The 27,291-nt window shown below is 43.9% G+C and overlaps 1 protein-coding gene across 3 annotated transcripts in view; it reads right to left on the reverse strand.

The window, feature by feature from the left end:
* The window catches only part of APBA1 (amyloid beta precursor protein binding family A member 1), a 413,377-nt gene extending 390,431 nt beyond the window's left edge, over nt 1-22,946 (reverse strand). For 2 of the 3 annotated variants that reach the window (XM_085633007.1, XM_085633010.1), the window contains exon 1: nt 22,770-22,905. The gene's annotated coding sequence lies outside the window, so the exon portion shown is untranslated. Of the gene's footprint in view, nt 1-22,769 lie in introns of all 3 variants that reach the window. The other variant, XM_085633001.1, reaches the window with a different exon arrangement.
* Nucleotides 22,947-27,291: the final 4,345 nt, after the last annotated feature.

Below are 27,291 nucleotides of genomic sequence, written 5' to 3' on the forward strand. Positions count from 1 at the left end.
CTCTATTAAAACAACCTTAAAACATATTCCTACAATTTACTCAAATTCTTTAAAAACTTCTATAACTTCATTTACAATAATTGCCCCAAATATTATCATTGAATTGCTCAAGCAACATATTTCACAAAACAAAATGGTTTATTCTTAAAATTCAATGTACTAAACAATATCTCAACATTAACTCTGTATGGGCACAGCTGACGCAAGGGTACTGACAGATTTTTCCCAAGCATGATTAGTTGTGCCCCAGCAGCTTTAAAAATAAAAAGTGTCTCTTTGCATCGTGCTTACACAATGTCATTGTTTAAGATAAAGTTGTGCATTTTTTACGGACCAAGGCACTCCAGCTGTTACAGAAACCTACTAAATGGACGATTTTCAAAACAACTGGAGCCAATTCAAAATGTATATAAACTTAAATGCTACAAATCCTTCTCTTTGCAAAAAGGATTTTCCTCTCAAATGTATCATTAAGATTTATGGACTAACCTTTCAAAAGTGAATATTAAAAACAAATACCCTAATACTTCTACTGATACTTATACCAAGAATTGATTCTATGTTATTAACAATAAATCTGTTTACATCAACTAAAAAAAACTCGTAAATTGGCAGAATTAAATAAAATGACTTAAGACAAGAAACATATTTTCTGAAGAACAGCAGCCTAAATAAAAGTCACATGTATCTGTTCAGAGCAGTAAAAGAAGACAGCAGCCTTATATAAGGACTGCATAGTTCTATTAACTGTAGGTGTTCACTCAAGTTCTATATTCTACTGTTCTTTAAAAGTGCTGCAGAGAGTGGTGAATAAAAGGAATAATTGCATAATGCTAGCCTCCTGTCTTGCCATAAAATTGTGTTATATCAACAAGTGAAACTGGCTATTTCGTATACAGTCTCTTTATTATTGGTTACACACATCCCCAGCCTTTTATGGTCGAAGTCTACCAAACACCACAGCTGTCATTTGAAATGATTCCCTGGGAATGCATTATGCTCACTACTTACCATTTTGTGTTTTGTGACTCACGGATGCTTGCTTTCTATTTGTTGGCTTTATTCATTTTAGGTTGTCCAGTATGTCTTTGCCCCTCCCGTGGAGCATACCCTAGTAACTGTATTCATCCACAAGTGGTCACTTTCTGTAAACAGGCCTCTAAATGTTGTTCTTATCTTGTCACATTTGCTGTTTATTCAAAGACAGAGGTCAAATGTTGGGCTCTGTCTTCCGAGGAAGCTTGGTGTTTACTTTTCTTTCTCTGATTTCAAAGTGAGAGGATTTATGTGACAATCATGCTGGGTAGCAGGGGTGTGATGGAGGAAGGCACAGTACAATATTTGTTTCTAGCACACAACAAAAATGTAAATGACTTAGGAACAAGTGGAGCAGTGCACTACTCCAGTAGTCTGTTTCAGAAACAATGATTGGTTATTTTTGTTTTTTGAAAAATTTTCTTTATTTGGTATTCCAACAGATTTGTGCAACAAGCCTCAACCAACTTGTTTCGTTCAAGGAAATTGAACTTCGTCAGGGTTGAAAAGAGGTGTAACATAAATTATATAAATACACATATACAAGAACATAAGCACAGGACAAAAAATACATTTTTGAAAGACAATTCCTACAAAACACTACAATCCATACAAAAGACATAACTGAAAATATGGTGCGAACCTGATGTATGATCGAAGCGTACAAAAAATATATAATAAACACAAAACATACACAAATGTTAAAAGGCCACTTACTGCAGACATTGGACAATAAAAGACACAAACAACACTACTGTGGATTTGAAAAAGGCCAAAATACTAGTGTGCTCCATTTCCTTACCCAATAACTCTCAGACGTTGGTTATAACACAATGACATTGAAAATGTGAGAGAGAAAAGGGAAGGAAGAAGCCAAATGGGCTGCATTATATGCATCAGTCGCGCAATTTTCATAAGCTTAGTACATTTTGGTCAAATGAGTATAACCACATTAAACTGTAAAATGAGAGGACATCCTGCACATCTGAATCGTTGGTGATGTAGATGGGAATCTGTCACTTATATGTTAGGTGCGTCTGTGGCGCGAATGTTGTGCAGGACTTGTGTCACTGACAGGGTAGTCCGTGCAGACTCCCCAATCTAATTACGGAAACGTTAAAGAGAGGAATGTGTGGTCCGCTAGTATTCTAAAAATCGCATTATATTGGCGAGTGATAATCAGTCAAGGGGCCTACTGCATGTCATAACGGATCGTTAGTGTGCGCTCCAGGTTCTATGTCAGAGTAGTAGCACAAGTAAGTGGGAAAGATCGAGTAGTAGAGATGAGTGCACACGGAACATCAGTGTGCACTCATCTCTCACATTTTTTAATTCTGAAGTGTGGTGGCATTAAATATTTTAATACAATCAAAACAAATCAATACACTAGGTGATACCACTTCCACACATTATCATGTGTGTGCGGTACAGTTTCAGCAGTAAAACTGCATGTCTGTGCAAATGTAATGGTCATTTCCACTGAAAACTTGTTGTCTGTAATGGCAGTGTGCTATCACACCCTATACTCCACAAAACTGTACTTTCCTCCATGCTACAGCACTTTGCTCTGTGCCACTCTGCTCTACGCCATTCCACTCTACTCTACTCTATGCCACTTCACTCTAGGACACGCTACGCCACTCCAATCTTAGACACTCCATGCCATCCACTCTACGATACTCCACTCTAGCCTCTTCCACTTCACTTCAACCCATGACACTCTAAAACACTCCACAACACTAAGTGCCATTCTACGACACTCCATTTTATGCTATGCTACTCCATTCTATCACACTTTGCTCTACTCTACGCCATGCCACTCCACTACACGACACTTTACTCCACTCTACGCAACTCTATGCCACTACACTATACACCACTCCTCGACATTCTACGCCACTCCACGACATTCCATTCCAATCTACAACACTCCAATCAATGACTCTCCACAGCACTTTACGACACCCCACTTTATGCTACGTCACTATGTCACTCCACTATATTACACTCTACTCCACACTACAACACTCTACTCCACTCTGTCACTCCACAGTACTTAGACTCTATGCCCCTCCGTTCTACAACACTTTAAGCCACTCTACACCCCTCCACTCTAAGCCCCTCCACTCTATGACACTCTATGCCATGACACTCCATTCTATGACACTCCTTGACACTCTATGACACTCTATGACACTCAACGTCACCCCATGCCACTCTCCTCTATGCCACAAATTTGTAGCCACGCTAGAACAGCAGCCATACTGGTGTACAACATGGCTAAAACACATTGCCAAAGCCAATAGCTTTTGCATAGGCGAGACCTCTGGACTTTACAATGCTTGTTTATGCAGATAAAATGCGGCTAGTTAGACGTATTCTGTTGGTATTCCAGAGACTAGTTAAATGTTTTGAGAGGTGTTGCGATAAACCAGCTCCCAGTCAATCACTCAGAGCAAAATTATGAGTTTTGTGCTTCTAATAAATATTAATGGAAATGTAAGGGTGAGGGTGTGGCCTGATGGCTAGAGCGGTGAACCTTGAAGCTGGGTAACAGGGTTTGAGTCTCGGCAGGGACGCTCAACATCCTGTGATTCTGGGCAAATCCCTTAATCTCCCCGAACCTAACAAACAATGAACGTGTCCGTCTGTAACACAACTCGTGCTCATGTAAAGCACTCTGATACCTTTGGGTCTAGTTTGCGCTATGTTAAAAAAAAAACTCCAAAGGTGACTGTCAGAAATTGGGTTTCTGGTTGGCAGAGGTATGCACCCTGTCCAAGCAGGAACCACAATCCTAGTCAGGATAAGTCAGTAACACACTCTAAATTAACCCGTGCTCACCCTTTGGAAGCTTGGCACAGAGCAGTCAACTAAGAGGTAATGTGTAAAGTACTTGTGCACAACACACACAGTAACTACAATGAAAACCTCACATAAGAACTCCACGCCAGTTTAGATAGAAAAATAGGCAATATTTTAAAAGTAAAACACGCCAAAATGACAAAACGCCAATCAGTAGAAGTCGAGATATGAGTTTGCAAAAATAGCGCTTAGAAGCAAATTGCGCACAAACAGTTAACTGGCCACACTAGACCAGGACAAAGTCAAGAGTTCAGGCTGCCAGCAATGGAGCGAAGGTCTGCTACAAGACTCTCGCAGGGCCCCCAGAGCAAAAGTACCTTAATCCTTTTCGCAGCACGAGATGAGTCGATGATCCCCATGCAGTTGGGGTGTTGCGCTGGATTTCTCCACGTAACTATGGCGATGCATTGGTTATGTTGAGCAAAGTGCCAGTGCCGAATGCGGCAGTTCCAAATGCAAAGCGCTGGGTTAATCCACCCTGGAGGAGCGATGCCTCGATCTTCTCCATGTAGTGGCGGTGATACGTTGGTTCTGAAGCAGTGGTTCCAGAGGCGATGCGGTGGTTCTGAGTGCACTGCGCCAATCTGGTTCTTGCAACAGCGGTGATACATCGATCTTGCAGCAGGAGATGCATTGGTTCTGATCAGGGCAATGACGTCTATGTGCAGGTTCTGGCAGATGCAGCACTTTAGACTCATTTCCAAGGACCCTGGAATGGATTGGCACCGCTTGTCAGAGCAAGACTTACAGCAAGTAAAGTCCAGGTGCTGAGTTGAAGATGAAGGTGAAGTCTTTGATACCCCTGAGATTTCAGAAACAGGAGGCAAGCCAACAAGCCCTTGGAGAGTGCTTAAGTTCTGGGATGTAGATATGCAGGTCCAGTCCTTCTCACTCCCAGGCAAGAAGCTGCAGGCCAACACAGCAAAGCAGGGCAGCTAAGTGGCAGTCCCTTCTGGCAGCATAGCAGTCCTTCCTCCTGGTAGAATCTCCTCAGTTTGAGAAATGTTCTGAAGTGGTGGAGTCTAAGGTCCAGAACTTATACCCAGTTGTGCCTTTGAAGTGAGCGAGATTTCAAAGAAAAGACTTTAAAATGCACAGTCTCTGTCCTTCCTGCCCTGGCACCAGACTCACTTCAGGGGGTATGCAGCCCTTTGTGTGGGGATAGGACACAGCCCTTCACTTCCATCCTGCTTAGGATGGCCGATTAGGATGTGGATGGCCCATCAGTCACACCTAAGCTTTGTGTGTGGCTGTCTAGAGGGTATGCACAAAGACCAGCTGTCACCCATCCCAGACGTGAATTCAGCTCTTTATGTGAGGACAGGCACAGCCCATTTAGGTTTAAGTGTCAGCTCCTACCTCCCATCCTGCTCAGAATCACCCATCAACATGCAGATAGCAGCTCAGCCACACCTACTTTTCTTTTCTGTGTGAATGCCTAGAGGGAATGCAGGAAGCCAGCTATCACATACCCAAGATGTGTATTCTAGAGACATGCAGAAGGCACCAAATGGTTTAAGAAAATGCCAACTTTCTAAAAGTGCTGCATGGTGAGCAAAAGAACGATGGATGGATGGATTTAACCCAGATCTCTTGACTGTGGATGAATGTTTGAATTGCTCTGCATTTCGCATTCCGTCCATCATCTGTGTGTCTTTTGCTTTCTCGCTCTAAGTGCGCCAGGTATGCCCAGACGCGGGTCCAGGGCTCACTCTGTCACTGGATTCAAGCTAGCCTGGCTGATATGGGGTGATGCCCCGAAACCGGTCGCAGGATGCTTGTTTCCAGGTCAGGGAGGACCTGGCTTAGCAGTTCAGACTGGACTGTCCCATGAGGAAGAGGGTCAAGACTGATTTGCACATGGCTAGGTCTAAACTGGGGTGGCATGGTGAGCAAAAGAACAATGGATTTAACCCAGATCTCTTGACTGGGGGGTGAATGTTTGATTTGCTCTGCATTCCGTCCATCATCTGTTTGTCTTTAACTTTCTAAAAGTGGCATTTTCAGAAATGCAATTCAAAAGCCAACTTCACCATAAGTTGTGTTTTTAAATTGGGAGTCCAGAGACACCAAATTTGGGAATCTCTTCCCAATTGGAAACTACACTAATAAAATGTAGTAAGGCAATTCCAATGTTATCTTATGGGAGAGATAGGCCTTGCGGTAGTAAAACACAAATTTAAGAATATTTCAATACCAGGACATGTACTTTTTAAATACACTGCACCCTTGCCCCTGGGGTGTCCAGGGCCTACCTTAGAGGTGACCTATATGTAATAAAAAGGAAGGTTTGGGCCTGGCAAGTAGGTTAACTTTCCAGGTCGACACAGCAGTTTAAAATTGCACACAGGCTCTGCAGTGGCAGGCATGAGATGTGGCTAACATGCTACTTAAGTAGGTGGCACAATCAGTGCTGCAGGCCAACTAGTAGCATTTGATTTCTAGGTCCTGGGTAAATGCAGGGCACTTTACTAGGGATTTATAAGTTAATTAAATATGCCAATTGTGGATAAACCAATGTTACCATGTTTTAAATACTCAGCACAAGCACTTTAGCAATGGTTAGCAGTGAAAAAGTACACAGAGTCCTGACGCCAACAAACAGAAAATGAGGAGGAAGAAGGCAAAATGTTTGGGGTAACCTTCAGAAAGGGCCATTTCCAGCAGTGACCAATCAGCAACTACTGAATTAATTACAATTGGTCTTGTAATTATTGATTAATTGAAATGGCATTCATTAAGTAGCAAAAAAGACAGGCCGAAATCGGTCATGGATAGGCTAAAATGGCCTATCCATATAGTGATCTATGCCCCCTCCCATGTTATCTGCAAATAAATGTAAGTGATTTGAGGAGTAGAAGGTAGCTGCTAGTTTGCTCAAATTCACCACTGTTGAAGTTATTTGTGGTTAAAATCATATTTGCTTAGGAACATTAACATTTTGCATTTGGAACAACAATGCTGCTAAGTACAGAATAGTTTTTTCTTAGTAGAGGCCGAACAAGGCTTCAATTAGGCCTCGACTCCAAACTGGATTACAAAGTAGCCATGTTTGCATCCATATTTTAAATTCTTATTGACACCACATGCACCAAAATGTGCAATGTTGCTTTGTGATGACACGCTGTACTTTGAAAGCCTTGGAGGAAATTATTTTGTTAATATGATTCCCTCCAAAATCTCTTCCAGCCTTCTTTATTGTGGATCCATTAATTTATGAGAGTTTCATTGTTTATGTAACCAGATTTGTACTGCTGCTTCCGATGGCATTCGGTCAGAGTGGAGTTTATTAATATTCACATGGGGGATAGTACTAGGACATATGACATTGTGACAATTCTGTATTCTGATTTTTCAACATGTGATACATTTGCTCATTTTATGCTGACTGTGTGGTTTCCATTGTAGGGGTTCTCTATAAAAAGTAATTGTTTTAGGGGCAAGTGAGGATCCTTTTCGGAGCCTCTGAGGATGGTGCCAGATATGTTATTGATTTGCTGCATATGAGGGGATAGTAAATAGCAAGTGATGAAAAGAGTGTGAGAAATGTGTATGAGCACAATTTTATGTAACACTAATACACATATGGAGAAATCCTTCCTGCTGGTTTACATACAGGGAAAATTCTGCTCACCCTTACCCTCCGCCCCTCCAGCTTCTTATCAAGCGATGATACGTTTAGAGAAAACCCTTGATACTAGCTCTCGCTCCTTAAGAAAGTGAAACCATTCCTCCCTGAAAGTAACTTCAGAATTACTGTCTTAGCCCTTGGTGCTCTTGCATCCGATGGTGGCATTGTCCTGCTCCATGGCCTCCCAGACTCCACACTGCCCCATCCTTAAGTGCATCCTACAAGCTACAGAGTGCATTTTTAAGGACTTGCACCATTGCAAAATCAGCTGCAACAACTACTGAGCAATCGTGAACAGCACCACTGCCTACCTGTCTGAGAAGCTCATATCTGTTGGCGGTCAGCACATCCACAGCCAGGACACCATCAGACTAGAGACAAAGAAGTGCAAAATAAGAAAAAACATGGCAAAATACTACCTCCCTTTATGCTCCTAGGATCTAGAGCAATATCTCTGTAAGTAATGTTATGCGTACTTGTAAAACGCACTATCACCTGCGAGGGTATCCAGGCACTGAGCAGGTATCTGTGCCAAGCCCTGGATGGTTACTTGAAAAGCCAGATCTTCAGCTTCTTTAGGAACGACTTAGAGAACACCCGTCCTGCTGATCTGGTTCTGTATATGCATAGGATGTGAGCAAGTAGGAGTCCTACGGAGCGGAGGCGTCTGGGTGGTTGGTGAAAGGAGATTACCAGGACTGCTCCAACCATGCTGCAATTTAGGAAACACCTGAAGAATCACCTTTTCATAGAACACTACCGGATGATTCATTAACAGTCCAGAAACCAGCTACCCTTCCTACTGCATGTTGACTGTCTCTGCCTTTGACACTGTACCGTGCTTCACTGCCTTTCAGTTAGGTTTGCACTATATAAACACAACATACCTACAGACAAACCAACATTTTATCGATCTAAATCTAAAAGGCTAATCCACTATATTTCAATAGAGTACCAACTGTTGACACACTATTTATGTTCAGTACGAACTGCAACATCAGTGGCTGCTTTTCGCTCAACTATATAGGGAGGTTCAAGCGGAAGTGGCTGCTTTTCGCTCAACTATATATCAAGGGTATGCAGATGAAGCAGCCGCCAAATATCAAGTACATAGAAGGGAGTTTTATGAATATGGAGAAAAGGTTGGGAGTGTCCTGGCTAAAAGGTTACGACAAAAGGAGGTTTATTCTAGGATCCTAAAGATTAAGGATATGGATGGGAATATATTAGAGACGCCCTCCCGGATTCATGACTCTTTTAAAAAGTATTATGAAAAACTATACACGGCAGAACCGGTTAGAGGAATACAACAATATTTAGACGAAATGGGCTCTGTCAGATTAGAGGAGGTGGATAAAGACGAATTAGTAGAAAGGATCTCTTGGGAAGAGATCGAAACAGCTATGCTGTCACTAGCCTCAGGGAAGGCGATGGGGTCAGACTCAATCCCTTTAGAGTTTTATACTAAGTTCAGGAAGAGCCTAGCCGGGTTACTGACCTCGGTTGTCCAGGCTGCATTTAAGGGGACCCCTCCGGCTTCTTGGTCGGAAACAGTCATAATAATTTTTAGGAAGAAGGGAAAGGATCCTTGTGAGCTCTCATCATACCACCCAATTTCCCTTATAAATGCCGACAACAAAATATATTCGAAATGTTTAGCAAAGAGATTGGGGGGGGTTATTACACCCTTAGTCTCATTACGTCAACATGGATTCATAGCTGGGAGAGGCACTACGGATCACGTCAGGCGACTTATTTCTGTCTTTGACTGGGCACAGGCAACGGGGGTTCCCGCTGGGGTGGCCCTGTTGGATGCCGAAAAGGCATTCGACAGGGTCTCCTGGGAAATTTTATGGGCAGTGATGAGATGGAAGTCCTTTCCTAATGATTTTATTCGAGCAATACAATCTATGTACTGTATGCCGAATGCAATAGTACGACTAGGGGGAGAAGAGTCACAGAGGTTTACTGTTAGCAGGGGCACGCGGCAAGGGTGCCCCTGCTCCCCACTTCTCTTTGCTCTGTTTATAGACCCTCTTATAAATAGGCTGGAGGCTGATACCGAAATCTGTCCGGTTAAAGCGCATATATATTCAGTGAAAGTCTTGGCATATGCTGATGACCTTGCGGTGCTGTCCGCGGATATGAATAAGGCTATGGAAAGAATTGTGGCTATTACTAATAACTTTGCTACAGTCTCTGGCTATAAATTAAATTTGGAAAAGACACAGGTGTTACATACGGAGGCTGGTTTACCATTAGAGATGGAGGTATCCACAGAGGCAACGTATTTAGGTGTGCTCATTTCTACTAAAATTCAAGATATACCAAGGATTAATGTTGAACCACTGATTATATCATCAAATAATACTTTGGAGCGTTTAAATAGGCTGCATCTATCTCTATATGGAAGGGGGAATGTTTTAAAAATGTCAATCTTCCCGAAATTCCTATATTTGTTTCGGGCGATTCCAATTATGTTTCCCAATATCTTTTTTAAGAGAATAGAGCGAATGTGCTCACGGTTTCTTTGGGGGTATCGGCGCTCTAGAAGGGCGATGAAATGGTTATATCTGCCGGTAGAGCGGGGTGGTCTGGCTATCCCTAACTTTTATGTTTATTATTGCGCTACGCTGCTCCAATTTATGGGTGTGTTGGTATCTGGGAATACTGAGGTTCAGGAGTCTGCTTTTTCCCCATCTATTTATGAATGGTGTTTGGGAGAATCGGCGCGAGGGTTATTATTAAAAATCCTGGAGCCAAGTTATTATAAAAAAACCCGGTTTAAGATCATTCAGGCAGCATATGCGATATGGAAGAGGCTCAGGAAACAACTAGCTATTCCATGCATCACGTGGTATACACCTTTTGATTCGTATATTCTGCCTTCTACTATATGTCATGATTCAGTTATGAGGAGGTGGTCACAGCAAGGTATAAGAGTAATAGGGGATCTATTAGAGATGGGTGATATTCTCTCTTTTCTGACACTCCAAGAGAAATTTGGGGTTGGTAGGTCTGATTTTTTCAAATATCTTCAACTTAGGAGTCTATTGCAGGTTGAAATTGCGAGGGGGAACTGTCAGGTGTCTCAGATCCGGCTATTGGAGTTGATAAAAGGGAGATCTAAAATAGGTCAATTATACAAAGAAATTATCTTAAAAGAGCCTGATGACATCCGTAAATTTGAAACAGCGTGGGAGGGAAAACTGTCATTGACCAATCTTGATCTTCAGTTGGTATGGAGGACCGCTTGTGCTATTTTGCTTTCTGGCAGTTTAAGAAGTCAAGCCTATATGGCTATGTTTCATTTATATTACACGCCAGCAAAAATTACAAAGTGGAAGGCTGGAAGGGGGACGAGATGTGCTAGATGTGGTTTATATTGGGCAGATTCGATACACATGTTTTTCTCCTGCCCCTCGCTTCATCAACTTTTATCGGATATTGAATCTTTTATTTTGGGGTCTTTGGGTATACCGATTTCTCTGACTGCACATCTGGTTTTGTTCGGGATAGAACATGGTATGGAATCGGGGAGGAAATTGGTACCTCATAGAGGCCTAAAGTTCATATGTATGGCGGTTCTGAGGCTATGCATAACATCTCAGTGGCTCGATCCTGAACCCCCGTCATTTGTTAATTGGAGGGCTAAGCTTATTTCATTGTACAATTTGGAAACTGCCCTATATAAACTAAAAGGTAGGGCAAGGAAGAAAGTGGGGGCCGCAATATGGGAGCCGATTGCTAACTGGGTATAGTAATATATTTTAATGATTATTATCAGATATATGTCTGTAAATTACGGATTATCTATGTTGCATTATGGCTCTATGTGTGTATATGTGCCCGATTTAAGTTTTTTTTTTGTATACTATGAATTTTGTTTAAGTATCCTGACTTCACTGAATTGCAAAAATAAAAAAAAATAAAAAAGCAAACTGCAACATCAGAGTGTATGGTGCAGCAGGTGATTTTCTATTTTGCAAAGTAAGTTTTTTGTTTTTTAAAGTGCAACACGCAAGCACAGGATTATTCTAGCTATTCAGAAAAGGCAGCTAAATCCCAATAAATGGCACTAGTGCCGGCTAAACTGCAGATAGGGTTTTGAGGTAGGAGTACTTTATTCCCTACTTGTGGAAGTTGTTAGTAAAACAAATCCACGGGAAGCAAAAAGTAAATCTGAATTAATGAAGTGAGTGGTTTCAAACAGAATATTAGTTTTTAAACGTATGTTTTCGGCTAGAATCCCTAGTGTCTTTATGGTTAGAAAGCTTTCACTAGTGTTGTCTGCGGTGCTTTAAATGGACAGGTACTGTCTGGTACCTGCACTTTTTTTAGTTTGAAAGGGAGAGTATATCTCAGCACTTCTGCAAAACATTTAATGGGCGAGTACCTCCACTCCTCCGGAGAAAACATATACTCTCAATAATTAGTACCTGCAATCCTATATTTCGTTTTCAATCACTGGATGTTTCAGATCTTGACATAACACCTGAGCACTGCAGGGAGAATCCTGTGCAGACTCCTGTGCAGGGGCAATTTTTCATTAACGCTCTGGGGCTGCACCACACTAAAATTCCTACACATTCCTGCTCAAATATTAAATAGATTTATTTAGAGATACAATCGTGTTTCTAAACAAATCGCTGTATTTAAGTCTTGGCTGTCTGTCCCAGGCTGCCTGTCCCGCCTCGCCGTGAAGCAGGGCAGTAAATCACCTTTCTGAACTGTGATGCATGACGCAGGGTTTACCATTCTAAAGCCCTTCATTGCCATTGTAGTCCTTGGTAGCCTCCACTATAGGCCAATGACGCTTTCAGCATCACTATTTTGGGTGTCGGAGTCTCCGTCCCTGCGTGAGGACAGCTGTCCGTTATTCACAGGTATCCCACCCACCCACAGAGATCCCAGTCTTTGCCATTCGTCACATGTGGGAGTGGATACAACCATGTGTGTTTTGGTGCCTTGTCCTCGGTAATGGCAAGTGTTATAATGTTAATCTTGTATTATTTATATTGTACTGATCCCCCTGCTCACGCTAATCTCCCCCACTGTGAAACTCCAAGCCCTGGCTTCACATTGGTGTCCCCATTAGAATTAGAGCTGCTGTAGTTGTTCCCCAGCAAAATTTATCCAAAAGACGAGCATGATTTTTGTTACCTTGCGAAGTTGATCCAGATATCTGAGTCAAGCGTAAAGGGAGAAATATGTGCTTATAATAAAGACCGTTGTCTGCTGTACGGCATTAAAACTGGTCCTATCTTCATGCCCTTATCATTAAAGCCAAAAACTTGGATTGATTTACGAACGATGAATGTTAAAAATGTTATGGCAATGCATGTCACCGATTTAGTACCTCTCTTATTTCATATGTTTTACTTAATCTTGCGTTCCCCAAGAGTTAGCTATTTTACCGTGTTGTATTTCTGTATTTTTTTTTATGTGCATACTTTGGGCCATGCCAGGTGTTTGAGGGGCTTGCTCGTGTCGCTCGCTATATAAAAGTCACATCCAACTTTTACGCCCACCACTTCCAAATGTCACCAGCCGCCCCTGCTCCAGTGTTACTTCTGATATTTTCATGTTGGGAGTATTTGCTTGATTTCTGAAAGCAAAACGGGCCAGTACCCCACTTATGGGATGGGTTGTCTGCGGGTAAAGCCAGGTCCTTACTGGCTCCTGATTGCCCATCAGTTGATAAATTTGTGAAGGCAAAAAGTTCCTCATTGAGGATGCCTAAGCTGAGCTAGACCACTGACAATGTACACTCGCCGTGTGGCAGGAACTGGCAGCAACGTTGATGACGAGTTAATGTGGCTTACCAGCTGGTAAGGGGAACTAGGAGTGCCACATTGTGAAACAGGCATTGCACAAAACCTTATGAATAAACCCCACACATACAACAAATATGAAAAGTCTGTAAAGGCAGGTAGCGCTCTGTCTAACATCAGCTGTCATTTAACATGAGTGGCCATTGTCAATATGGGCTCATCATCACAATCGTCAAGTATTGCAAATTTTAACACATGTGCAGATATATTGCCACAAAGATTCCTAGAAATGTTTGCAAACCTATATATTTTTTAATTACATCTTTTTATTAAGCACTTGTTCAGTTCACAACAATACAGACCGAGAGGAAAGTACAGTAAGCCACTCGCAGGAGGCACAAAACATTTCCTTTTTTTAATTTTTTTTAATCTCTCTATCGGCCATGTTACATTCACAACAGTTTGGATAAAATGTGTTTACCCAGACAAATCTGGTAAGGGGTATCCCCGGACCTTCCCTGCAGCACCTCCGTCAGCCCCCCTCAGGACTCTCTGAGATGTACCCAGCTACCCCAAACCTTTTCTAACTTGCGGGTATATCCCGAACCCTGATACACCTCGTGCTCCGCCAACTAGCACCAGTCAAGATCATTTTCCCACTGAAAAGCTATATTTTTAAATAATAATGTGGTAAACAATGCACTAGACAAAAGTATAGTTTAAAAAAAATAAAGAAAAAATAGGATCTTGCAAAGTCGGTTTCCTTAGTATGCGAATTCGCCTGTTTTCACAATAACTTCGCATCAAGACCGCACAGTCTGCCTGATAAGGGGGCCTACGTGGCCTAGAAAGGTAGGACACCAAAATACAACAGTTACATTTTGTATTTCTGGCCTGCACATTATATGTGTAATATTGAACAGCAATGCCCCCTTTCCTACCTAACGTCCCAGCTAAGAAAGTATAAGCATGAAAAGCAGCATGACACCACACCATATAAATGTCCCAAACTGCACTGTTTTGGAAATTAAAGAAATCAATTTGTCTCCCCTAAAAACAATCTCACAAAGCATCATGAAAGGCATTAGAACAGCTCTATTGGTAAATATGCCTGCCGCAGTGACCTGTTTGCAACCTGCAAGTCATACTTTTGAAATTCAGCAGGTGAGACACAGTCATTACCTTTTCTGAGGTTGATAAAATGAGTACCACTGAGCTGGATATTGCCATGTATCCACAACACTGTGCCATCAAAAACTGTATACTAACTGTGTTACTGTTATGTCTGGGCAGAGTTCGCAGAGTTCCGTGACGCAAAACTCTGCGAAGTGACAAAAAAACTCAGCGGAGTTCCACAAGTGGCGGAGTGCGGCGCAAACTGCCGTTCGCACTGATCTTCCTGCCGCTCGAGTAGAAATTCGATCCGAGGAGCTGCTCGCGCTCACCATCTTACCGTTGCAGAGCACGAGCAGGGGAAAAAACTCCGCTGCACTATGCCGAGCAGACTTTTCTGCACTACGTGGAGTGCAGGAAACTCTGCAAACTCCGCAAACGGAGCGGAGTTCACTGTCCAGGCCTACTGTGATACATTTGTCAGCCCTGTCAATACAACAGGACTCACTTTACTTTCTGATAGAACACATAAGACTTCAAAGGAAAAAGAATGGTCCAGAGATCCTGGTACGGAACAGCCGACACGTGTTTCGCCCTATGTGGCAAGTTGAGCCAGGGCTTTCTCAAGGCTAGTTATTATGTTCAAAGGTCATAGAATCTGATGAAAATCGAATACATTCCAATTTGTTTCATGGTGATATTTAAAAACATCCACAATTCGAGATATGTAAGTTGAGTACCGGGATAAATCCGTCCATAAAGGTGCTTAGAGTTATTTCATGCTTTGTGGGACAATCCACAAGGTGTGCTAAGCTCCTGCTCTGCTTTTCGGGGCTGCTTCCAGTTTTTCATTTTTTAAGGGCACGTGAGTCCTTCTATGTCTGTGTTACTGTTGAAAATCGAAACTTTTGCAGCCTTTGAGCAGTCCTCACCCTATCCTGCGTGCAAGGCTGGTGGCAGTCTGGCAGCGAGTCCTCAGTAGCGTATCGCGGACATGTGTGAGGCTTTGAGGTGTGTGGTGCGCACTCAACAATAACCAAGACCCTGCACAGTGACCGCTCTGCTTCAAAGATTTGTAGGCGTTTTGGGGGAAGGAAGATACTGCAAATTTCTGTGCCTATTCTTGGTAGAAAATGAGAATATGCTCCACAGTATAACTCTGAATTTCAGTGTGAGAGCATGTGTGTAAAATGGAGCAAAAAAGGAGTATTTGTTGGGGTGACATGTACATAGCATAAACTGCTCTCACGACTCGACAGTAAACACACACACACACACACAGTGTTTCAATTTTAGCATGAAGGAAAGTACCTCTTACAATATTACCTTAAAAAGCGTAAGCATTCCTGAAGTATTTAAGGAAATGTTGATTAACATGGCCTTTTAACAAGGCCTTTCTCGTGGGAGAGTTCAACACACACACACACACTCCCTTTTTTTCAATCTCTCTCTCTCCTAGAACTAGTCCCCATTTTACGAAGAACAAAGAGGAAACAAGGAGTTGCTACAACTGAACATATTACAGGGAAAACTTCGAGTGAGTGGTGTTGGGGAGGTGAGTGGATCTCTCAACCAATTAAACTTCGATATTAGGGAAGCGATGCTAATGTAAAATAAAGCCTGTGAGCTCTGTGAGTGTCACATAACTGCACTGTGTTTACCAAAACCTGTTCCTGTACAACACTAAGACCATGTACTTTCTACCTTAAAAATGATAAAAGATTATCTATGGCATTTATAGATGCATAGCTTTGTCAGATAATCGCTTTTTTGTCAAACAGTTTTTAGATACAAAGATACCTTTCTGAAAAGATCATATTTTATAGTAGAATTGTTCAAAGATGATCAGGGGTTTTTCAGTTAGTAGCCTCCAAATTTCAATTTCCAAACTCTTGTTTAATTGGAATCAACATTTGTCTCTAATTTCTTGTATTCTATCTCTCATCATTTGAAACCACTCAAAATCCTGTAGTATCGCAACTTGAATTTCACATGACAGATTTTATCACCTCGTCCAATTTTTCAAAGAATATCCTTAGATTCACTTAGTTTGAAAAGTTCACCTGACATTGTGCCCTTTTCACAAACTAACATTTCAAACACATTTTCTGGGTTGGAGCCACCTAGCAAAACACCTTGGTAGGTTTTACAGCCAGAGATAGACGCTCAAACCACAGTACTTCTTTCAACCATCATTGTGAGGAAAAAACAAAGTGAACACACATGACCCAGTGAACAGCAACCTATGCCAAACGTTTCGGTCAAAGCAAAAATATTAGAAAAAGAGGGCACTTGCCAAGTTTGACGTTCCAGTGAATAAATATCCCTATATAACTGCCGACCTGCATTTCGAGATGCTAGATGAACGTAGTAAACATTCTAACTATCTTGGAAGAAGGCCAGCCAGGTACTCCAATATAGCATTAGGCCTGTTGATGGTGTACAGAAGAGTGCTTTAAAAGGGCAGGTACCACCCGGTACTGAATACCTGCACTTCATGAATTTGAAAAGGGGGATATCTACACTTCTCAGCACTGCTGCATTACATTTCATGGGAGAGTATTGCACTTCTCAGGAGCAAACAGGTACTCTAAAGAGCAAGTACCTGCACAACTACATTTCAATTTAAATCATTGGTACAGAACATAATTCTACCCCAGAGCCTACAACAGTACATGGGGGCTGCCCGAAAGCCCTTGCATGGCATTGCTTTTATGGGTCCAGGCAAGGCAGACAAAAACTATAGTCCCTAGGTCTGGGGCCCATGGTTCGCCGACTCTATATCTGATGGTCAATACGTTTCTTAACCAGGTCTATCGTTGGTTTCAGGGGGCGGAGCGAGGATGGGAAAAATCTGTAATGCTAACCTAAGGGAGGTAACATCAGTGTTGTGGTTATGGTTGTTTGTTTGCCTTTGTCAATCAGAAAAAAACAAAAGTTTGATAAAATATAGTCCCTTTCATTTAAAAATCCAGAGCGATAATCAGCAAAGTAGCTGAATACCCTGTTCTTTATGGTGGCCAAAACAGCTGAGCAATATAAGATGCCCGTTCAAATGTACACAAAGCTGCACAGATAATGCTGCGCATGTAGAATGTTCTAGGGAAAGGACACCAGATATTTTTGTCTTCCTAACTCAAGTAAATCATGTGTTTAGCTTCCTTTATTTCCCAGAATACTCTGGTATATAAACCTATATATTTGTGGGGTAAATTTATTTACTGATATTTTGGTTGCAAACATCAAAACAGTACAGCATCTGCGATCCGAACAGCAGACAAAATCAAAAACAAAAGACGAAAGAAATGCGTGGGGGGGAGGGTACAAAGGTAAATACATTAGTCGTCATCAAGTAGCTAAATGCAGGTTGAGTCACATGTGTTGGCACATCCGGCTATAACAATACAGTTCTGTATATCCCACATAACATTCCCAAAGGCTCACATTTAAACTATTAGTTGCTATATGAGATTCCAGCAATGCATGGCGAATAGGGCTTGCAGGCGGTCCAGCTGGCGCCATCTAATCTTAAAGGCAAAACAAGAGGTATCATTTAGGTGACTATGGTGTTGGTGTCAGTGTGACTGGGTCAGCATCTCGTTGTCGGAGCCAACTGGTGAAAGGACCTTAAATGTCTTTAGGCCTGGATCTAAGGGGCATAAGTTCCCTAAAAGAGGATAGTTGTTCCTGTCATTAAGTGACGTAACACAACCATGCCGCAAGTGTCGGGGCAGGACATCTGCCCCAGTGCATGGCCTCTCTGCGTTCAGCCAGAAGGAGAAACATGACGATGAGGTGCCAGTGTGAAGATGCAATGTCCTTGACATATTCTAACAGACCAACCAAGAAGATATGTTGTAACTCCTGGTAAACACAAAGAGATGATGGCCGAGCGCTGAAACATTTCAGACACTCACCTCCAGTCACAGATCTGGGTTGAATCCATCATCGTTCTTTAGCTCACATTGCTACCCAAGTTCAGACCCAACCATATGCAAATTAGAATTGACCCTATGCCTCATGGGAACAATCCAGCCTGAACTGCCAAGCCAGGTCTTCCCTAGACCGGAAACAAGGATCCTGGGACCGATTTCGGGGTAACACCCCTCATCAGCCAGGCTAGCTTGAATCCAGTGGCAAATTGAGCAAGGGACCCATATCAAGGCATACCCTGCCAAATTAGGACGAAAGAAGCAAACACAAAGAGATGATGGACGGAGCACGAAACTTTTCAGACACTCACCCCCAGTCACAGATCTGGGTTGAATGCATCATCATTCTTTAGATCACTTCGCCACTCCAGTTCATGCCAACTTAGGGCAAACCAAGCAAACACAAAGATGTTGTAACTCCTAATCTGTGATCGGCTGAATGTGATTATACACTTCTCCCTAAAATGAAGCGACTTCTTGACATTGCCCAGCCGAAAACATTAGCCTGTGGAATTCTACAGAGCTTACAACATGAGTCAGGTCCCAGCCCCATTTTGTATGATTGCGAGGGGGTGCGAGATGTTTGATATAGAAATTTAAAATGGATTAAGCGGTCGGTAATGTGGAGATAAATGCTCCAGTTGTCCATAGCAGGAATGCCACTGTACATTTATGATAGGGGGATCTAGGTCCTGTTTCCCTTTTCCCAAAGCTTTTAGGACTGTTACAGGGGAGGTGCGCTGCATAGTGTTATAAATTTGAGTGATCAGTTTACACGTAGACAGATCCGTGAGCATGTATTCCAATACAGATAGGACAGGGGGTGGGGCTGGGAATGTGTCATGCAATGTACGACATGTAGCCCACAGCTGATAATAGTAAGGTATTGAGGAAAGTAATAGTTGGGGCCCCTGCCATCTGTACTGATGAGAGGAACTGCTCGTCAGGATACAAATAAGAAAACATGTTGATCTTAAGGTTATGAGCTCGCACTAAGGCACCTTTGTCTGAAAGTGAAGGTAATTGACGGTTACTGACCAGAGGGGTTGAAGGGGAATAACATTGAGAGTTTAGCTCTCTTCCTCAACCCCTCCCTTGCCCATCTAAGATTTTCTAGGGTGTTAATTTCTTTACCGGGATTTCTGTAATTCTGGTAGAGTGCTGTATTCAGAGGACAAAGTGCTGCACAGTCCTTTTCTACAGTGATGTGTGGTTGATAAGGCATTGGGTATAAACAAAAATGTAAGTATTGGGCCTGGGCACAGTAGGCATAGAGTGTTAGATCCTGGGTGTATATAAACCTATATTTAACTGGGACTCATGAAATGTACAAACTATTTCACAGATCTTTGTGAAATATAACTTTATAATAATAATAATTATCCACATTTGTAAAGCGCGAACAATCACCCGTAAGGGTCTCTAGGCGCTGGGGGCCGTCAGGAAGATTAAGCAAGCTATTGCCCAGAGTCACATGGTGCTGGGCTAATCTGCCGCCGGCGATCGAACCGTGATCCCCAGATTCCAGAGTCAGTCGCCCTGGCCGCGGCGTCACACCTCTTCCCTCTTCTTTATCATCATAATGTGAGCCACAAACTATTCTGCACGAACAATCACCCATAAGGGTCTGTAGGCGCTGGGGGCCATCGGGAAGATTAAGCAAGCTATTGCCCAGAGTCACATGGTGCTGGGCTAATCTGCCGCCGGCGATCGAACCGTGATCCCCAGATTCCAGAGTCAGTCGCCCTGGCCGGGCACCACACCTCTTCCCTCTTCTTTATCATCATAATGTGAATAAAGGAAATAGCAATAGCAATATCTTCGTTCTATAGAAGAGTGTGTTTTTTAACAAAGCAAATTATGTTTTTCTAAAATTTACATTCTTTTCTGCATAAATATTTTTCACTTCTTTCTGCTACTGACAACCAAACAGTATAGTCCAGTATTTCCCTTACATTTTTCAATAAACATTTGTCACTTTGAAAAAATAAATCCCTTTTCAATCCAACCGGCCAAAAATAAACCTGTGATATACAAAATAGTTAACGGTTGATACGTTTTGCGACCCTAGAGTTCCACCTGGAGACATTTACAAACCACTTGCCCATGGCAATATAATAACAATACTGGCCATAGATACTGTGCACGTGATAAACCGATCTCTCTTGGTTCACTTTGGCAGTCAGGGCATGAAATGTTACTAATTTCACGTCGAAAAGCTATAACTCTACTATAATACATTCCACTCGATTGAGTGACGTCAGCTAAGGTACGAAATTGCAACTCTTACGAATCTTGAAGAAATAACATTTTTTATAAGTGTGTATGAGCTTTTATCATATGTTCACATGCCTTTACTGTGTGATTTACGCGTCAAATCTTTAGCTGGCCTCGTGCTGTGGCTCTTTGGGTCAAGCCAGGCCGCTGGACGGACTCTCTCTGGACTTGATGGCTTGCTCACCTCTAAGCAGAAGGTGTCTTCAGCTATCCACCTTCAACTGGAAATACAACGGAGGTTTGGAACACACCGAGCTCATCTGGACGACTGCAGATTGGGAAAGAGGCGACATCCGCCCCTTACCTACGGCTTTATGGCTTAAAAGAGTAACTAGAACGCGACAGGGGCGCTCAGTGGACTCATGAACCCACTAAAGGGAGCTGTTTGACCACAAGGTCACAGGTTCCAACCCTGATTGGTTCACTCAAACCTCTTTCCCCGAGACAAATGAATATCAGTAAGCTTGAAAGCCTGCCCCCTCGAGAAGAATGTTCACTTTACAAACACGCGTTGCGGAGCAGTGACAATGTGTAATTTCAGGTTGCTTTCGCTCTGCTTCCATGCCATACATTCCGTGCCATACATTGTGATCTGAAGGACACAATAAGCGGTGTACGGCGCCGAATAAATAACCAATAATTAAACACAGCAATGTCTTTTCAGCCAATCAATTAGTATATAAGGGTTTGAAAAGCTGGCATTATTATTTGAAAGGGTAGAAATCTCCGCCCCCATAAAAAAACATCCCACCCACCCACATATTGTCACAGCCGCCTGGACATCCCGGCTATGACCTTACACTGGTCCACAGCTGAGACGCAGTGTCTGCGCGGAGAGACACCAGCCCCCTCTTCGTGTGAAAGGGCACCAGTGCGGGACGCTACACCCGGGTGAAGGAACAAGGGTCAAACCCAGTGGCGTGGCAAATATGCCGCCTGCCCTAATGCAAGCAAGGAAGTTTGGCCTCCACGGTAGAGCGTGAAGGGTGGGGATGGCCCCTCACGCCCCCGGTGCCAGCGCACCTTCTGCACTGTTGAATGTTCATTCTCCAAGATGAAGGTGTCGCACATAAGAGGCTTGTCCCGCGCACCAGGCAATGGTAATCCAGAGCGGCAGCTGCACTTGTCCCTTACAAGACTGAGGGAGATGCAGCAGTGCCCCCATGCAGCAGGGACCGCAGAAGACCAGGCCCGTCTCCCGGGTTCAACAAGCCAATGGTTGCATCCCTGCAAAGGAGGTGCGCGCAACCACCCTGGCCTGGAGCTGCGGGATTCGCGGTTCCGCTCTTGAGTGCATGGATGGACAGACAGGAGGACCCGCGCACGCGCCTGCCCCCTCTGCCGGGACACCGGGAGCTGCAGCAGCGCCTGACGCGCGTGTGCCTGACTGACAGCGCACTGCGTGTGTGGAGGCGTGTGGCCCACAGGAAGCCCATTCATTCTCAGTGACGGGGAGAGGATAATGATATCACACGGGCAGCCAGGCCCTGCCTTCCACCCGACGTAAAGCCTACTCGCTGGGAGCAGCATCCCAGCAGCGCATACATAACAATTAAGAGAAATGCCATGTGCTCAGCCACCGCAGCACACTGCCTTTTTGCACACATCCCCTGCCTGCCCTGGAAGCCAGCCCCTGCCGCAATGTCAACAGCAAGAGGCATTTACTCTCTGCAGCAACCGCCTTCCTTCTCCTGTGTGTGAGATAAATTGTGACCCTGCCAGGAAATACTGCGTTCAGCTCACAAGTGACGAAGCAGATGCACCATCTACCTTGTATTCCCTCGGGTGCCATTATTCCCTACCATCAAGTGACCGTGGACTGCGCAGGAAGGTGCGGGGACTACATTGTATAACTTGGGCTAGCAACGCATACGAAATTCACCGTAGCACTGGGTAGCAAGTGTTTTGGTATCCGTGGACCGCCCCCATCCACGCCTGCAGGGAGGCATACAGTACCATGACACTGGTCTATTTTCCTGCAATAAACCCCTCCCACCAGGCCTGATTTTAATCCAGTTCCCACATGCATCTAGTGTCAAGCATTTATTGCTAAACTGATTCCTCTTTTACAGCAAGAAACGCCCGTCATTACAATATTCGGGCCCCCTCTGCCGCTCCCCCCTCTCATGCATTTGGACCTACCCGCAGTGCTTGCACAGGGGAAGTGGGCGCTGTTAGCAGGACAGAGGCAGGCGCCAGCAGCCGGGGGAGTGAGCCTTTTTGCCTGCGGTAGCAGCTCCCATCTCCTGATCCACCATCTTATTCCTCTTTGCACGGCCGCCTCCTCCTGCAGCCAGCACTAGAGCAGCCTTGATTCTCACAGGGAGCCCCACCTCCCTGCCAGTGACATCAGCAGAGCACAGTGACTCATGCGCACACAAGGCGGGTCCTTTTACTCGAGCCACGGGTTGCAGCAGTAGAGGACAGGCCAGCCTCCCTCCCTCTCTGCTGTGATAGAGCTGTGCGACCTGCCCTTCTCAGTCCCACGCCCCTCCCCCTTCAGCTGCTTGCCTCTGAAAACGCTCACGTACCTCCCTGGCTCCTGTCACACAGCACACCTTGACACCGTATGCCTGTAAACATACTCCCTGCGTGTATTCAGAGAGTACAGAGAACGCGCGTTGCCTGCAGCAGAGAGGGCAACAGGATGCATACGTCCTAGACGCACAGCGGGCTTCCACGTTATTGTCACTGAGTGTCAAGCAGGTTGATATTCATGTTTGGTGTTTAGTTATAAATTGTGTGCGAAACATTGCTGTTCAAGATTAGCAAGTAACCGATGCTGCTGTTTATTGATTTTAGTTAATGTAAACAAGTTAATGTATGAAGTAATGTTTCGAAAATAATATTTGTAAGCCACATTCTTACAATAATGTAACTCTAGCATGTACCAGGGCATAATTTATTAATAACTAAGTATCACCTCTATTTTGCCTCTTTCTGCTCGTTTCTAAACTTTATTTTACCTCTTGCTGCTCAATTCTGACCTTTAATTTTCTTCTGACTGCTCGTTTCTAATCTGTTCTGCCTCTTCCTTCTCGTTTCTCACCTTTATCTTGCCTCTATTTGCGCGTTTCCGACCTTTATTCTTCCTCTTTCTGCTCACTTCTGACCTTTATTCTCTTGCTTTCTCGCTTCTGACCTTTATTCTTTTGGTTTCTACTCGTTTCTCAACTTTATTTTGCCTCTCTCTGTTAGTTGCTGATCATTATTTAGCCTTTCTGCTCGTTTCTCACTTTTATTTTGCCGCTTTCTGCTCATTGCTCACCTTTATTTTGCCTCTTTCTGCTTATTGCTCACCTTTATTTTGTCTCTTTATGCTTGTTGCTGACTTATTCTGCCTCTTTCTGACATTTATTCTCCTCTTTCTGCTTGTTTCTCACCTTTATCTTACTACTTCCTGCTGTCTGCTGACCTTTATTCTGCCTCTTACTGACATTTATTTTGCCTCTTTCTGCATTTCCCTGGGACCTCAGAGGGAACCGCAAGACCCCACGGGACCAGACGGATCCCTGTCTCCTACTGGAGCCGGCATTGTTGCTGCACAGAGGAAGCTGCTGGAAAGGCAGCTCCCTCCATGCAGGAGCAATCTTTCACCTCTTTCCCTGCCCGCATGTCTGTGGGCAGGGAAAGACATGAAACCTCTGCTTCTAGAGTGCGGGAGCACTTTGACAGCTCCCATCCTCTGGAACCGGAGTGTTTGCTCTAGCTTAGTGGGAGCTATCACAGCTTCTGCCAAGCAAACGCAAACAGCTATGTCCTGGGGTGGGTATCCTGAGACATAGCAGGAGCCAGCCCTAGAGGGGGCGGTCCCCAGGGCCATGTATTTTGTCCAGGCTGCCCCGGGGAGATGGTGATCCCAGGGCTGTATGTGGCCCGGGTGAGGGCTGCGCGCCCCCTCTTTCATTTAAAAAAAACGTTTTGGCCCTGGAGGGGTGGTGGTCCCTGGGGCGAGGGGGGATCTGCGCGGCCCCTCCGGGCCCGGTGGGTCTGTGCAGCCTCCCCGCATTTTTATAAAACAGTGCCCTGGGGACCACTACCTCCAAAGGAGGGGTACCCGTGCGCCCTTTCTTATTTTTTTATAATAGAAATGCCCCAAGACCTGGCCCACCCAGGATCTCTTTACAAAACAAGCACAGGAGTCCGCGCTTGTTTTAAAAAAAAAAATGTTGACAAGGATTCGTGGCTCTGTGGAATTTCTGTGGCAACATTGTTTTTAAAAAAAAGTGCTTTTTGGCCCTGTTTGGGTCACAAGGGGACCCCAAGACCACAGTTAGGGGGTCAGGGTATTCCTACCCTGCCCCCTTTTCTTTTTTTAAACAAGTCCCAAGATGGCTGCCAACACTTCATGGTAGCAGTGTTGGCAGCCAATCACATTTCAGCACAGGGACTGTCATATCCTCGGAGCATCCATGTCCCTATGTATACAAATTTAGTTTTCCCTTAATATTTCCAAAACTACTGAATAACTGTATACCAATTTACAAAAAGGTCTCTTTCTTGGCCAACAGCTACCTTTGTGCCAAATTTGGTGTAATTCTGTACTGTGCTTCGGGCCTGTAGCTGTGTCTAAAATCCATATGGTAAATTGTATGAGGAAAACACATTTTTGAACCCTCCATTTTGCTCAGCACCCATATAATGGATCACCCCAAAACTTTCAAGACAGCAGCTGAAGTGAGTGGCAAACTAGTTTTGATAATTTCACAATGATTCGTCAAATGGCGCCAAAGTTATTTGCAAAACAAAAAACGCTTTTCCTATGGAAATGGTTTATAACTAGAACTACCTACTGGCGACGCGGGATTGGGGTATCCGGGTTCATGCATCGGCATCAGCTCAACATCCAGTGATTCTGGGTAAATCACTTAATCTCCCCTTGCCCATGGACTGCGCCTGGGTACCCTCACAGGATGATAAGATGCCCTATATACATCTACATATTATTATAATTATATATATATATATATATATATATTCACACACCCATACAAGCACTCACACATCTACTCACTCATCTATACAGCCACTCACACAGACAATCACTCTCCAATACAGCCACTCCCACACCCACTCAGTTAACCAAACACCCACTCAAACAGCCATTCACTCACCCACAGAGCCGCTTATACACCCACTAACTCACACATAGTCACTCACACAGCCACTCAGTCACCCATACAGCCACTCACACACACACTCATCCACCCATACAGCCACTCACTCACCCTTACAGCCACTCACACACACACACACACTCACTCACCAATCCAGCTACTCACACAGCCACTCACTCATCCATACAGCTACTGACACACCCCTTTATTCATCCATACAGCTACTCACACACCCACTTATTCACCCATACAGTCACTCACACATGGATACACACAGTCACACAGCCACTCACATAATATATGTTAAAAAAATTGAATCACTCATTAGTAGTACACAAAGTATCAATGAAGGTGTTTACCAGGCACACAGAAGTCCAAAAGTTGAGGTTGTGGTTTCAACAGTTCTTTATTGGGTTTCCATTATTCCAAATTCGCCCTTTGCCAACACGTTTCGTCTGTTGCTGTTCAGTCACAGCAGACTTCACCATGGCTACAGATATAAAAATTCAACCATAATCTAATTTTGGAGGAGCATCTAGAATATTTAAAGCCCGTCACCTGGGTCAATGAACCTAAAGGCACCATGTGTCAAAATAAGAAACCTGGTGGTTTAGTATTAGTCAGCAGGTGTTGAAAAGTTATCACAGGTTATCATGGTATGCTAACATTAGCGCAGTCCACTCGTTTCATGCATGTTAGATGTCCCTAGTTCTGATGTCGTCCTCAAAATATTATGCTAGAGTCCACATGAATATGCCCACCTGATTCTGTATATCTATGGCTAATGTGTGTTTGGAGAACAGTAGATCCTGCAGCCAGGCCCTGTAGCCAACCCTCTGCATGCAGCCAACCCCATGCTGTGCAGTGTCTGTATGGGTCTGTGAGTAGATGTAAGAGTGCCTGTGGTGGTCTATGAGTGCCTGTGTGGGTCTGTGAGCTAGTGTCTGTGTGGGTTTATGAGTGGGTTTGTGAGTAGGTATACGAGTGTCTGAGTGGGACTGTCAGTGGGTGTGCAAGTGTCTGAGTGGGTCTGTGAGTGGGTGTGAGAGTCTGAATCGGTCTGTGGGTGGGTGTGAGAGTGTCTGTGTAGGTATGTGAGTGAGTGTCTGAGTGGGTGTGTGAGTGTCTGAGATGTTCTGTGAGTGGGTTCTGAGTGTCTATGTGGGTCTGTCACTAGGTGTGTGAGTGTCTGAGTGGGTATGTCAGTATCTGAGTTGGTGTCTGAGTGTTTGTGTGGGTCTGTGAGTAGGTATTTAAGTGTCTTTGAGTCAGTGGGTGTGAATGTGCCTGTGGGGGTAGGTGAGTAGGTTTTTTAATTCCCTCCATGGTATGAGATTTGATCTGTGAGGCTAAGTGTGAGTGTCTGAGTGGGTCTGTGAGTGGGTGTGAGAGTGTCGGATTGTGTCTGTTAGTGGGCGTGTGAGTGGGTGTGTGGGTCTGTTAGTGGGTGTGTGTGTGTCTGTGTATGTGAGTGGTTGTGTGAGTGCCTGTCCATATCTCTAAGTGCATGTGTGAGTGTCTGTGTGAGAGTGTGAGTGGGTATGTGA

The sequence above is a fragment of the Triturus cristatus genome, chromosome 2_1, assembly GCF_964204655.1.
Source record: "Triturus cristatus chromosome 2_1, aTriCri1.1, whole genome shotgun sequence".
Lineage (NCBI taxonomy): Eukaryota > Metazoa > Chordata > Amphibia > Caudata > Salamandridae > Triturus > Triturus cristatus.